Raw genomic sequence first — 13,196 nt, forward strand, 5'->3', positions numbered from 1 at the left:
GAAGTGTCAAATATCCAGATCAAGAATGAAAGTACAACAAACACGGAAAAAGCATTAGCGTCTCTAATAGAACTTTTCCAGGTAATGTGTACAAGCTAAAACATGATGAAGTTAAAAACTTTTAATATTAAGGTATTTAGAAGAAAATAAAAAAACAAACATGATTTTCAGGCTTGTGTTATCAGTTATCACTTATCAGAATATATAGCTAAATAGTTTTGCAAGTCAAATGTTTACTATCAGGTGGTTTCGACGTTCCACAGCATGTAGAATACGAAAAAATCGGTTTTACATGTTCGTCTGTTGGTTGACAATTTGTTGATATAGAAGTGATTACTTTGAAACCTTGGATGTACTTTAAAATTATCGTATACTTGGTAATCGATAATTCCAATTTATCTAACCTTCCCCTGCACAATAATGATGACGTCATCCTAAAAATTTCTTCTTGTTGCGTTCTTTTAAGATTTTTTTTTCGATGAATTTAAAAGAATTTTGGAAGCACGTGGTGTTTTCTTGAGGGTCTCTCCTATTTTTATTTTAAAATTTTTTAAAAATTTTGGGATCCTTGTGTTCTTTTTTTTTAATTTGAAAGAATTTTGAGGACTTCCCATGGTTTCTTTTTTTTAAATAATTTGAAAATCTTCTGAGATTGGTGTTTTGTTTTTGGAAGAAACTTTGTATTTTTTGGTGTCTCGATTTTGAAAAAAAATCTTGTGCGGCTTTTGAGTCTTTTTTAAGAATTCAAAAAAATCTTGGGGATTTCTGATGTTTTCATTTTGAAAAACTTGAATCTTGGATGCCTATTTTCTTTTGTTTCTTTTTTTAGAATTTTGGAAGGCCTGGTGTTTTGTTTTTGCAAAATTTTAAAAAATTTGGGTTCTTAGTGTCTTTTTTTGAAGGAATAATTTTAAAATAATCTTGAAAGCTCCTGCTGTTTTCATTTGGAAAATGAAATGAGGAAATTTATTTTAGTTTTGAAAAAAAAAAATACTAATAGTAAGGAATCTTGAGATCCCTAGTATCTTTTTATCTAAAAAATATAAAAAAATCTTGCAGATCTTTGATTTTTTCACTACTTAAAATATGAAAAGGATCTTGGGGTCTCCGGGTTTTTCTTAAAGCAATCTTAAGCAATTTTATAGTGATTAAAAAAACCTTGAAGATCTGTGATATTTTGCTTTTGCAAGAATGTGTAAAAAATATTGGGTTCCCTTATTTTGATTTTGAAACAAAAGAGAAACCTTGGGATTCCTAGCGTCTTTTTGTTTCAAAATATTTCAAAACCTTGAGAACCCTTGATTTTTTAATTTTCAAAAATTGAAAAAGATCTTGAGGGTCTCTAGATTTTTTTGAAAAAATCCTGAGTTATTTTAAGGGTCCTTAATGTTTTGTTTTTGAAAGAGATTAAAAAAACCTTGAAGATCTATGACATTTTGCTTTTGAAAGAATTTCAAAGGTTCTTGGGTCCCCTTTTTTTATTTTGAAAAAAAAAAGAAACCTTGAAATCCCCACTGTTTTTTTGTTTAAAAAATATTATAAAGTCTTGAGGATCCTTGATTTTTTCATTATTAATTTTTTTTTTTTAATCTTAGGGTCTCCAGGTGTTTTTGAAAGAATCTTAGGCAATTTAAAAAGTTCCTCATGTTTTGTTTTTGAAAGTGATTAAGAAAACCTTGAAGATCTGTGATATTTTGCTTTTGAAAGAATTTGAAAAAATCTTGGGTCTCCCTTTTTTTTACTTTGAAAATAAAAGAAAGAAACCTTGGGATCCCTAGCGTCTTTTTGTCCAAAAGAATATTAAAAAATCTTCATAACTCTTGATTTTTTCATTATTAAAAATTTTAAAAATCTTAGGGTCTCTAGGTTTTTTTGAAAGAATCTTAAGCAATTTTAAGGGTCCTTCATATTTTGTTTTTGAAAGATATTAAAAAAACCTTGAAGATCTATAATGTATTGCTTTTGAAAGAATTTGAAAATTATCTTGGGTCCCCTTTTTTAATTTTGAAAAAAAACCTTGGGATCCCTAGTGTCTTTTTGTTTAAAAAAATTTTAAAACACCTCGAGAACCCTTGATTTCTTCATTATTAAAAATTTAAAGACAATCTTGAGGTCTCTAGGATTTTTTGAAAGGATCTTAAGCAAATTCAAGAGTCCCTAATTTTTGTTTTCGAAAGTTATTACAAAAACCTTGAATATCTGTGCTATTTTACTTTTAAAAAAATTTCAAAGGATCTTGGGTTCCCATTTTTTGATTTTGAAGAAAAAAGAAACCTTAAGATCCCCAGTGTCTTTTTGTTTAAAAAATATTAAAAAATCTTGAGGATCCTTGTTTTCTTCATTATTTAAAATATAAAGAAAATCTTGGGGTCTCTAAGATTTTTTTGAAAGAATCTTAAGCAATTTTAACGCTCCTTCATGTTTTATTTTTTAAAGTGGTTTAAAAAACCTTGAATATCTGTGATATTTTGCTTTTAAAAGAATTTCAAAGGATCTTGGGTCCCCTTTTTTTGATTTTGAAAAAAAAAAGAAACCTTGAGATCCGTAATGTCTTTTTGTTTAAAAAATATTAAATAATCTTGAGGACCCTTGATTTTTTCATTATTTAAAATTTAAGAAAATCTTAGGGTCTCTAGGTTTTTTTGAAAGAATCTTAAGCAATTGTAAGGGTCCTTCATATTTTGTTTTTGAAAGATATTAAAAAAACCTTGAAGATCTATGATATATTGCTTTTGAAAAAATTTGAAAATTATCTTGGCTCCCCTTTTTTTAATTTTGAAAAAAAACCTTGGGATCCCTAGTGTCTTTTTGTTTATAAAAATATTAAAAAACCTCGAGAATCCTTGATTTTTTCATTATTAAAAATTTAAAGACAATCTTGGGATCCCTAGGTTTTTTTGAAAGAATCTTAAGCAATTTTAAGGGTCTCTCATTCTTTGTTTTCGAAAGTGATTACAAAAACCTTGAAGATCTGTGATATTTTACTTTTAAAAGAATTTCAAAGGATCTTGGGGTCCCCTTTTTTTGATTTTGAAAAAAGAGAAACCTTGAGATTCCCAGTGTCTTTTTGTTTAAAAAATTTTTAAAAATCTTGTGGACCCTTGATTTGTCGTTATTAAAAATTTAAAAAGAATCTTAGGTTTCTAGGTTTTTTTGAAAGAATCTTAACCAAAAGATTAAAAAAAACTTGAAGATCTGTGATATTTTGCTTTTCAAAGAATTTGTAAAAAATATTGGGTCTCCTTTTTTTGATTTTGAGAAAAAGAGAAACCTTGGAATTCCTAGCGCCTTTTTGTTTAAAAAATATTTCAAAACCTTAAGAACTCTTGATTTTTCTATTATTAAAAATTTAAAAAGAAGGGTCTCTAGGTGTTTTTGAGAGAATCTTGAGCTATTTTAAGGGTTCCTAATGTTTTGTTTTTGAAAGAGATTAAAAAAAACTTGAAGATCTCTAATATTTTGTTCTTGAAAGAATTTGAAAGGATCTTGGGTCCCCTTTTCTTTGATTTTGAAAAAAAAAGAAACCTTGGGATCCGTAGTATATTTTTGTTTAAAGAATATTAAAAAATCTTGAGGACCCTTGATTTTTTCATTATTTAAAATTTAAGAAAATCTTAGGGTCTCTAGGTTTTTTTGAAAGAATCTTAAGCAATTGTAAGGGTCCTTCATATTTTTGAAAGATATTAAAAAAACCTTGAAGATCTATGATATATTGCTTTTGAAAAAAATTGAAAATTATCTTGGGTCCCCTTTTTTTAATTTTTGAAAAAAAAAACCTTGCGATCCCTAGTGTCTTTTTGTTTATAAAAATATTAAAAAACCTCGAGAATCCTTGATTTGTTCATTACAAAAAATTTAAAGAGAATTTGGGGCCTCTAGGTTCTTTTGAAAGAAGCTTAAGCAATTTTAAGGGTCCCTCATTCTTTGTTTTCGAAAGTGATTACAAAAACCTTGAAGATCTGTGATATTTTGCTTTTAAAAGAATTTCAAAGGATCTTGGGTCCCCTTTTTTTGATTTTGAAAAAAGAGAAACCTTGAGATTCCCAGTGTCTTTTTGTTTAAAAAATTTTTAAAAATCTTGTGGACCCTTGATTTGTCGTTATTAAAAATTTAAAAAGAATCTTAGGTTTCTAGGTTTTTTGAAAGAATCTTAAGCAAAAGATTAAAAAAAACTTGAAGATCTGTGATATTTTGCTTTTCAAAGAATTTGTAAAAAATATTGGGTCTCCTTTTTTTGATTTTGAGAAAAAGAGAAACCTTGGAATTCCTAGCGCCTTTTTGTTTAAAAAATATTTCAAAACCTTAAGAACTCTTGATTTTTCTATTATTAAAAATTTAAAAAGAAGGGTCTCTAGGTGTTTTTGAGAGAATCTTGAGCTATTTTAAGGGTTCCTAATGTTTTGTTTTTGAAAGAGATTAAAAAAAACTTGAAGATCTCTAATATTTTGTTCTTGAAAGAATTTGAAAGGATCTTGGGTCCCCTTTTCTTTGATTTTGAAAAAAAAAGAAACCTTGGGATCCGTAGTATATTTTTGTTTAAAGAATATTAAAAAATCTTGAGGAGCCTTGATTTTTTCATTATTAAAAATTTAAAAAGAATCTTAGGTTTCTATGTTTTTTTGAAAGAATCTTAAGCAAAAAATTAAAAAAAAAAACTTGAAGATCTGTGATATTTTGCTTTTCAAAGAATTTGTAAAAAATATTGGGTCTCCTTTTTTTGATTTTGAAAAAAAGAGAAACGTTGGAATCCCTAGCGCCTTTTTGTTTAAAAAATATTTCAAAACCTTAAGAAACCTTGATTTTTTTATTATTAAAAATTTAAAAAGAATCTTAGAGTCTCTAAGTGTTTTTGAAAGAATCTTGAGCTATTTTAAGGGTTCGTAATGTTTTGTTTCTGAAAGAGATTAAAAAAACCTTGAAGATCTGTGATACTTTGGCTTTAGAAAGAATTTGAAAGAATCTTGGGTCCCCTTTTTTTGATTTTGAAATAAAAAGAAACCTTGAGATTCTTAGTGTCTTTTTATTTAAATAATATTAAAAAATGTTGAGGACCCTTCATTTTTCCTTATTAAAAAATTGAAAAGAATCTAGGGGTCTCTAGGCTTTTTTGAAAGAATCTTAACAATTTGAAGGTTCCCTCATGTTTTGTTTCTGAAAGAGACTAAAAAAACCTTGAAGATCTCTGATATTTTGCTCTTAAAAGAATTTGAAAAGATCTTGGGTCCCCTTTTTTGATTTTGAAAAAAAAAAAGAAACCTTGGAATCCCTAGTATCTTTTTATTTAAAAAATATTACAAAATCTTGAAAGCCCTTGATTTTTTCATTCTTAAAAATATATAAGGAATCTTGGGGTCTCTGGGTTTTTTTAAAGCATCTTAAGCAATTTTAAGGGTCCTTCATATTTCACTTTTGATAGAATTTGAAAGAATCTTGGGTCCCCTTTTTTTATTTTGAAAATATCTTGAGAATGCTACTATGTTGTTTATGGAATAATCTTGGGACTATTTTATTTTCAAAAAAATGTTTAAAAATTGTGGATGGCTTGTATCTTTTTTTGAAAATTTGAAAGAATCTTAGAGCCTAGTGTCTTTTTCTTAAGGATTTAAAAAAATCTCGAAGAATTGTTCTGTTGTGTTTAAAAAAGGAAGAACCTGAAGGTTTCAAGTTGAAAAAATTTTGGTGTCCTTGGTATCTTCTTTAAAGAATTTAAAACAATCTTAGGGATCCTATTATTTTGTTTTCGAAATAATTTGAAAGAATCTTGGGTTCCCTGCTATTTTCATGTTGAAAAAAGTTGAAACGATATTAAAATCCCAATTTTTTAAAGAATTTCAAATAATTTTGAGGGTCACTGGTATTTTGTTTTTTAAAGAGATTTAAAGAATCTTAGAGGTCCTTGATGTTTTATTTTTGAAAAAAAATAAATAAATAAACACAACAATATTGAAGGCATTTTTATAAAAGAAATTGAAAGAATCTTGGGTGCCCTATTCTTTACATTTTGAAAAAAAAATCTTGGAACCTTTGCTGTTTTGGTTTTGCAAAAATCTTGGGAGTATTTTATTTTGAAAAACTTTAAAAGAATATCGATATCTTTAAGGTATGTTTTCAAGGAATTGAAAATAGTCTTGAGGAATTGCACTATTGTGAAGTTTATCATCAGGATTAACGAAATTTGTCCATCCCCACTAACATTTTAGTGACGTCACCTCAAATTTTTGCGAAGCTTACCCACAAAAAGAGAACGTTGCCTAATTTACAAAAAAAGAACTAAAATCGAATAAAAAAAATCCATTTAATCTGGAACATCTGTCTGATCTGGATTTGTCGTCGTTGAAATTCACTTTTAATGGCATGTTTTTTTGTCGCTCTTTCGAACCGGTGTCTGCTCTGAAACACCAATCCACTTTTGATTTCTCTTGCAATATGTATTCTCCTACATTATAGAACAGCATTCTGAAGAAAAATAAATGTTAGAACTGCGCAAATTGTAGACATTCGGATCCTGAAATACATCTCAAAGGAACCGTTGTTCTACCTGAGATGAACTTCAAACGAAATCATATCATCACGAGTACACTTAAACGCAAATAGAATATCTCAGGTCATATTCGTTTCCTACAACTGCCTACAAAGCTAAACATCCACGAATAAAAAACCCGTCTTTCGTTTATTCCTTCCATTTTTCACTCACTAATCACTCGGGTCTTTTGAGTATCAAAATTCACGAGCATTTTACAGACCTCTCAAACTTAATCCGTCAACTTTTCCCCAAACAAGAAGCCCAATATCGACTTTCTTAAACGCCAGATGAGCACAAACATGTACGACGTACGTCTTTAATTATAATTTTTTGCTGTCGGTGCAGACTCCGTCCGAGGATTCTTATTGTTCCACAGCAATTTATCACAACGATATCGTTGCCAGGCCAGAACAAAAAATTAATTGTTTCATATTGTCAGAAGCTCGCTCGATATGAAAACAAATTAGTCGCGACCGGAGCATGCACAAATTTCGGATAAAAACAGCCTTAATCCCCTTTTTAATATCAGACATATCCTGCTGCGCCGCTCGTTTACGCACCACGATTAAAAAAACGTTACTTTCCTGGATGGCCGGGCGAGATTTATCTTCGTTATGGCCACAATGGCTCCAGACGCCAACTTTCGGGCTTTGTGGGTCCTGATTAAGGTACTACAAGGTGCCGCGGATGTTTCGCGACGAAGAAGTTGTTGGGGCGTTTTTGCGTCTGGAACGGGCGCTGGACAGGGCCGGAGCGAGCCGAACGGAGAGGGAGGCGGCGCCAGGTATGTGCAATATTAAAAAATAAAATATACATATTTTGTTGTTTTGTCGAATTTTAAAATCAGCGCAATTTTCAGGCAAATGAGCCATTGAAAGAACTTTTTAATTTATGGAAGTCTTGCCAATAACGAATCTAACGAAAGCGTCAGCTGTTTAAAGATTCAAGTGTCTAACTTAAAAAATCAGCAAGTCTAAATTTGAAGTTAAACATGTTTGGAAAATTTGGAGACAATGTTAATGAAGTTCTAAATTTACCTAGATCTAAAAATTTGAAAAGATGGGATAACAAAAATATAGAAAAAGCATTAAAAATTTGTTGCGGATACTCTGGTTTGCAAACTCTTTTAAAATTTAACTATCCGCTGCCGTCCTTAAGAAGATTAAGTTGAAAAGTGCACCATAATAATTTATGGCAGGGATTTTCCATGAAATCTTTTATTATTTAACTATTAAAATGGAAGCTTTAACCGACTTCGAAAAGACTGCTCTTTATGTTTAGATGAAACAGCAATAACTCCAGGAAAAAAAAAATTGGTCTAAAGAGTTTAGACAGTACTTCCCTCGCTGTCGGAAACTTGACGACTGCATGCCTATTGTGTTTTTTTTCTCATTACATTTTTGTAGTGGGAATTTAAAAAAAAATTGCGATGACGTCATCAACATTTTTGCAAGGACACGTATATCAGTTGGGATAGATGTAGTGTAATACTAAGAATAAAATTATTATATTCTCAAATTTTCGGGAAAATGAATTGGGTCGTTTGAATATTGATTTGTAATAATCAATAAAATAACGAAACAATTTACTCACGTATACCTACGTATCAGAGGCAACTGAAAATCGTGTATGTATAAACATTGTTAATTTAAGATGACAGGCGTAACAGCATACGTGAGAGCCAAACACAGAAACTGTAAACAAAACGACCGTCGGTTTTATTGCTTCGACTTCCGCTTATTATATAAAACATTGGGTTTTATTTTAATTCTTGACGGTGAAATTCACAATTGGTTGATTATAAACATGTCTATTTCACATTCGCGGAATCAAGTGAACGCTTAAAACAAATGCAGGTCTGTAATGTTAAAGTCGATGTAAATAAGCGTGCTACCCTTATGTTTCAACCGAGTTTTTCCTTTAACAAATTTTGTGTCTACCAAATTGGGTTGGTTGGGGTGTAATACTAATAATAAGTGTTGCCTTTAATTTAATCAATAAAATAAATTGACTTCATTAATTTTTTTGAACCACCTCTTAAGAAAATCTAAAAAATATGAATGGAATGATAAATCACAAGTACAAACTCATCATATTTTTTGCATTTTAGATAGGATTTATTCAGCAAAATTTAAGGGTGACGTCATCAATTTTTTTAGGAGGGATGAACAAATACATTTTGAACAAAAGTTTACCATGCTTATAATAACTTTAAAATATTCCCAAGATTTCAAAGCATTCGGTTTTGTAATTCCTGATTAAATCGATAAAATAAATTCACGCCTTCATTAATTTTTTTGAGTCACCCTGCATATGCAAATCCAAAAATATGAATGGAATGATAAATCACAAGTACAGACTCATCATATTTTGTACATTTTAGATACGATTTATTCGGCAAACTTTTGAGCTGACGTCATCAGTTTTTTGTAGAAGATAACCAAATATATTTTGACTAAAAATTTATTATGCTCTTTATAACCTTAAAACATCTGCAAGATTTCAAAACATTCGGTTTTGTAGTTCCTGATTAAATCAATAAAATAAATTTACGCATTCATTAATTTTTTTGAGTCACTCTGTATATGCAAATCCAAAAAATATGAATGGAGTGATAAATGACAAGTACAGGCTCATCATATTTTGTACATTTTAGATATGATTTATTCGGCAAACTTTCGAGCTGACGTCATCAAGTTTTTGGAGGGGATAAGCAAATATATTTTGACTAAACATTTATTATGCTCTTTATGACCTTAAAACATCTGCAAGATTTCAGAGCATTCGGTTTTGTAGTTCCTGATTAAATCAATAAAATATATTTACGCATTCATTAATTTTTTTGAGTCACCCTGTATATGCAAATCCAAAAAATATTAATGGAGTGATAGTTCACAAGTACAGACTCATCATATTTTGTACATTTTAGATATGATTTATTCCACAAACTTTTGAGCTGACGTCATCAAGTTTTTGGAGGGGATAAGCAAATATTTTTTGACTAAAGATTTATGATGCTCTTTATAGCCTTAAAACATCTGCAACATTTCAAAGCATTCTGGTTAGCAGATTAAAAATTAAATTTCAAAATGTTGTTTTATAATTTTGATTTTTTTTCCAAAAATCTGGACGTTTCGAGTGAAAAGTCGATTCAGAGTTGTAAACTACATGTGTAGGACTATGTTATTTTATACAATTGAAAACCCATTTACTATGTACAATTTTGAAGTGACGTCATCGCATTAGTGGTGGGGATGATTAGACAAATTTTGGTTAGCGTTTTACCATCTACATGATATTCTTAATATAAGTACAAAATTTCACAACAATCGGTCGAGTACTTTCGGAGATTATCTGTCTAATAAAAATCCGTGACAACAGACGGACAGACGGACAGACGGACAGACGGACAGACAGACGGAAATGGGAGACCTATTTCTTCGTCTTCTAGGGGTCATGAAAGATCGAGAAAACGTAAAAGTAGAGAGTCGGCCGACGGACTCGATTACAATACTTCCTTTGCTTACGCTCGGGAAGTAATATTGTGTTGCTGCATTTACAGTGTTTGAACTGGAGACTTTAAGAACCTCAGAAAATGTAGATATAAATGTAGAAAGGAGGTGGGTGGGAGTAACTTTAGTTTTTTTCTAGTATTATGAACAAGCAGTAGCCCCGCCCACCCACCCTCTCATTATTCCAGGGACCTCCCTTCTTAACATTGTTAACTCTTATCTTAGCAAGTTTTAGCCCCGCCCACCCACCCTTTTTTCTCTTAAAGAGTGTAATTTAAATAAAATCAGTCATATGTTAACAAGTACTAGCCCCGCCCACTCGTCCTCTATTTTCTTGGAGAATATGTCATTCGTCACAGTCAGTTTTATCTTAGCAGATACTAGCCCCGCCCACCCGTGCTGTTCTCATTCTAACGATTTTATTTCTGTTCAGTATGAGGTCCACCTTTCATTGGATTGGATAAAATAAATCACTGAAATGAAGGCGGGGTGGGTGGGCGGGGTTAATTATGTCCGTTTGTAGAATGAGACTGGGAATTAATAAAATGTAAGCTAAAAAACCGCGAAAAGTAATATTTTGTTATAATATATGCTATAAGATTAATTTCTTAATTTCAGAATAAAAAATAGGAGAACGGGTGGGTGGGTGGGGTTAAGTTTAACTGTTTCATTCAAAGTCTTCTATAAGCAAGCAGTAATCCCGCCCACCCACCCTCTCGTCATTCCAATGATTACTCTTAATATTGTTCAGCCATTTACTTTAATTAAAAAAAATAATTTAGTTTAAATTTCAAAATTTTGAAAAGATTTTCATTATTTTGAGTTTGAATATTTTTAAAAACACAAAAAAGGATAATTAAAATGAAAATGCCAGAAACTAGAGAACGTTCTAATGAAAACAGAAACTTGGATATGCTAGACTGACGCCACTGACTAATCTGAGGAATTTGTTAACTAAAATTTTTGTCACTCTTAGGCTTATATGACTACAGAGTCATCAAAATTGATTGAGAGAGTTGGTAAACCTGAACTTGAATAATTTGGTTTATTAAGTTGTATAAAAATATCAGATTTGAAGTTTCAAGTTTCAAATTTCAAAACTCAGTGGCGTCTTTTTTCGACTTTTTTTTTGGTAAAAACATTAGTTGTCAGATTTGAAGTTTCTAATTTTTGTCACGCCACTGAATTCATTGCCATATAACCTTAAACAAATATGTCATAAGGTTGACAAATTTCACGACAAAAACAGGGGGTACCAACTCTCTCAATCAATTTTGATGACCCTGTACATTTTTTTGTTATGTTGTTACTTGAAATATTTACATTTTTCTAGAAGAATTTAGAGAGAGAGATTTATTATCTCTGATTTCAGTACAAATGAATGAGAGAACGGGTGGGTGGGCGGGGCTAAGTTCAACTTTTTCTTTCAGAGCCTTTTATGAGCAAGTAGTAATCCCGCCCGCCCACCCTCTCGTCATTCCAATGATTACTCTTAATATTGTTCAGTCGTTTACCAAAGTCAGTCTTATCTTCAGGAATACTAGCCCCGCCCACTCGTCCTCTATTTTCTTAGAAAGTCTGTAATTTTCCACAGTTAACCTTATCTTATCAAGTACCAGCTCCGCCCACCCACCCTTTATTTTCTTAGAGAGTAAGTCATTTACCAAAGTCAGTTCTAACTTAGCAGGTACTAGTCCCACCTGTGCTGTTCTCATTCTAACGATTTTATTTCTGTTCAGTGTGAGGTCCAACCTAATTCGGACTAGATAAAATGAATAACTGATATGAAGGCGGGGTGGGTGGGCGGGGCTAATTATATGTTCTTTTGTAGAGTGAGAATGGGAACTAATAAAATCTAGGCTGTTAAAAAACGAGCTAATCATAATTTTTGTTATAATGTTTGCTGTAAGATCAATTTCTTGTTTCAGAAGAAAAAGAAAACGGGTGGGTGGGTGGGGCTCGATTTAACTTTTCATTAAAATCTTTTATAAGCAAGCAATAGCCCCGCCCACTCACCCCCTTTTCATTACTATTTGCTATAAGAACAATTTCTTATTTCAGAGGAAAAAAAATGGCAGAACGGGTGGGTGGGCGGGGCTAAGTTTTACTTTTTCTAACAGAGTCTTTTATAAGAAAGCAGTAACCCCACCCATCCACCCACCCCCTCTTCATTACTATTTGCTATAAGAACAATTTCTTATTTCAGAAGAAAAAAATGGCAGGACGGGTGGGTGGGCGGGGCTAAGTTATCTTTTTCTTAAAGAGTTGTTTATAGGGAAGCAATAGCCCCACCCACCCACCCCATCTTCATTTTAATGATTACTCTTAATATTGTTCAGTTATTTCCTTTAATTAAAAAAAATAATTTAATTTAAATTTCAAAATTTTGAAAATTCAAATTTTTGACCAACTGCTAAAAATCCAACAAATTTTCGGATATAGGTTGTATTGAAAAACTGATTCGAAAAAATATGTTGCTGGTCCCAGTTCAAGATTCTTTAAATTTTCAGTTTCAAAATTAAGATTTTCAAATATCCCAAAAATGGCCAAATTGTATTTTGGTGTATTTTGTAACAAACGTTGCCGAAAATGACTCCTGCAAATCGAAATCAACGAAAAAAGCTTCAAGTAATTTTCGAAACTGCTTGGAAAAGGCTAATCGTAATTTTTTTGTTATACTATTTTCTGTCAGTTTTTTTTTATTTTACAAGAAAAAACGGGTGGGTGGACGGGGCTAAATTTAACTTTTTCTTACAGAGTCTTTTATAACCAAGCAATAGCCCCGCCCACCCACCCCCTCTTCATTCCAGTGATTACTCTCAATATTGTTCAGCCATTCGCTTTAATTTAAAAAATTAATTTAATTTCAATTTCAAAATTTTGAAAATTCAAGCTTTTGGCAAACTTTGCTAAAAATCCACAAAGTGGTATTGAAAAGCTGATTCGAAAAACATAACATGTTGCTGGTCCCAGATCAGAATTTTTAAAATTTCCCGTTTCAAAATTGAGATTTTCAAAAATATTCCAAAAATTGCCATAATACATGTATCATTTTGGTGGAGTTTTCGAACAAACATTGCCGAAAATGATCTCTGCAAATCGGAATCAACGAATAAATGATGTTAGGTAATTTGAAGGTGCTTGGTAAAAGTCAAAAATTT

This window comes from Zophobas morio, unplaced genomic scaffold (assembly GCF_036711695.1).
Source record: "Zophobas morio isolate AGI-343-1 ecotype UQ-CSIRO unplaced genomic scaffold, CSIRO_AGI_Zmor_V1 ptg000033l, whole genome shotgun sequence".
NCBI lineage: Eukaryota > Metazoa > Arthropoda > Insecta > Coleoptera > Tenebrionidae > Zophobas > Zophobas morio.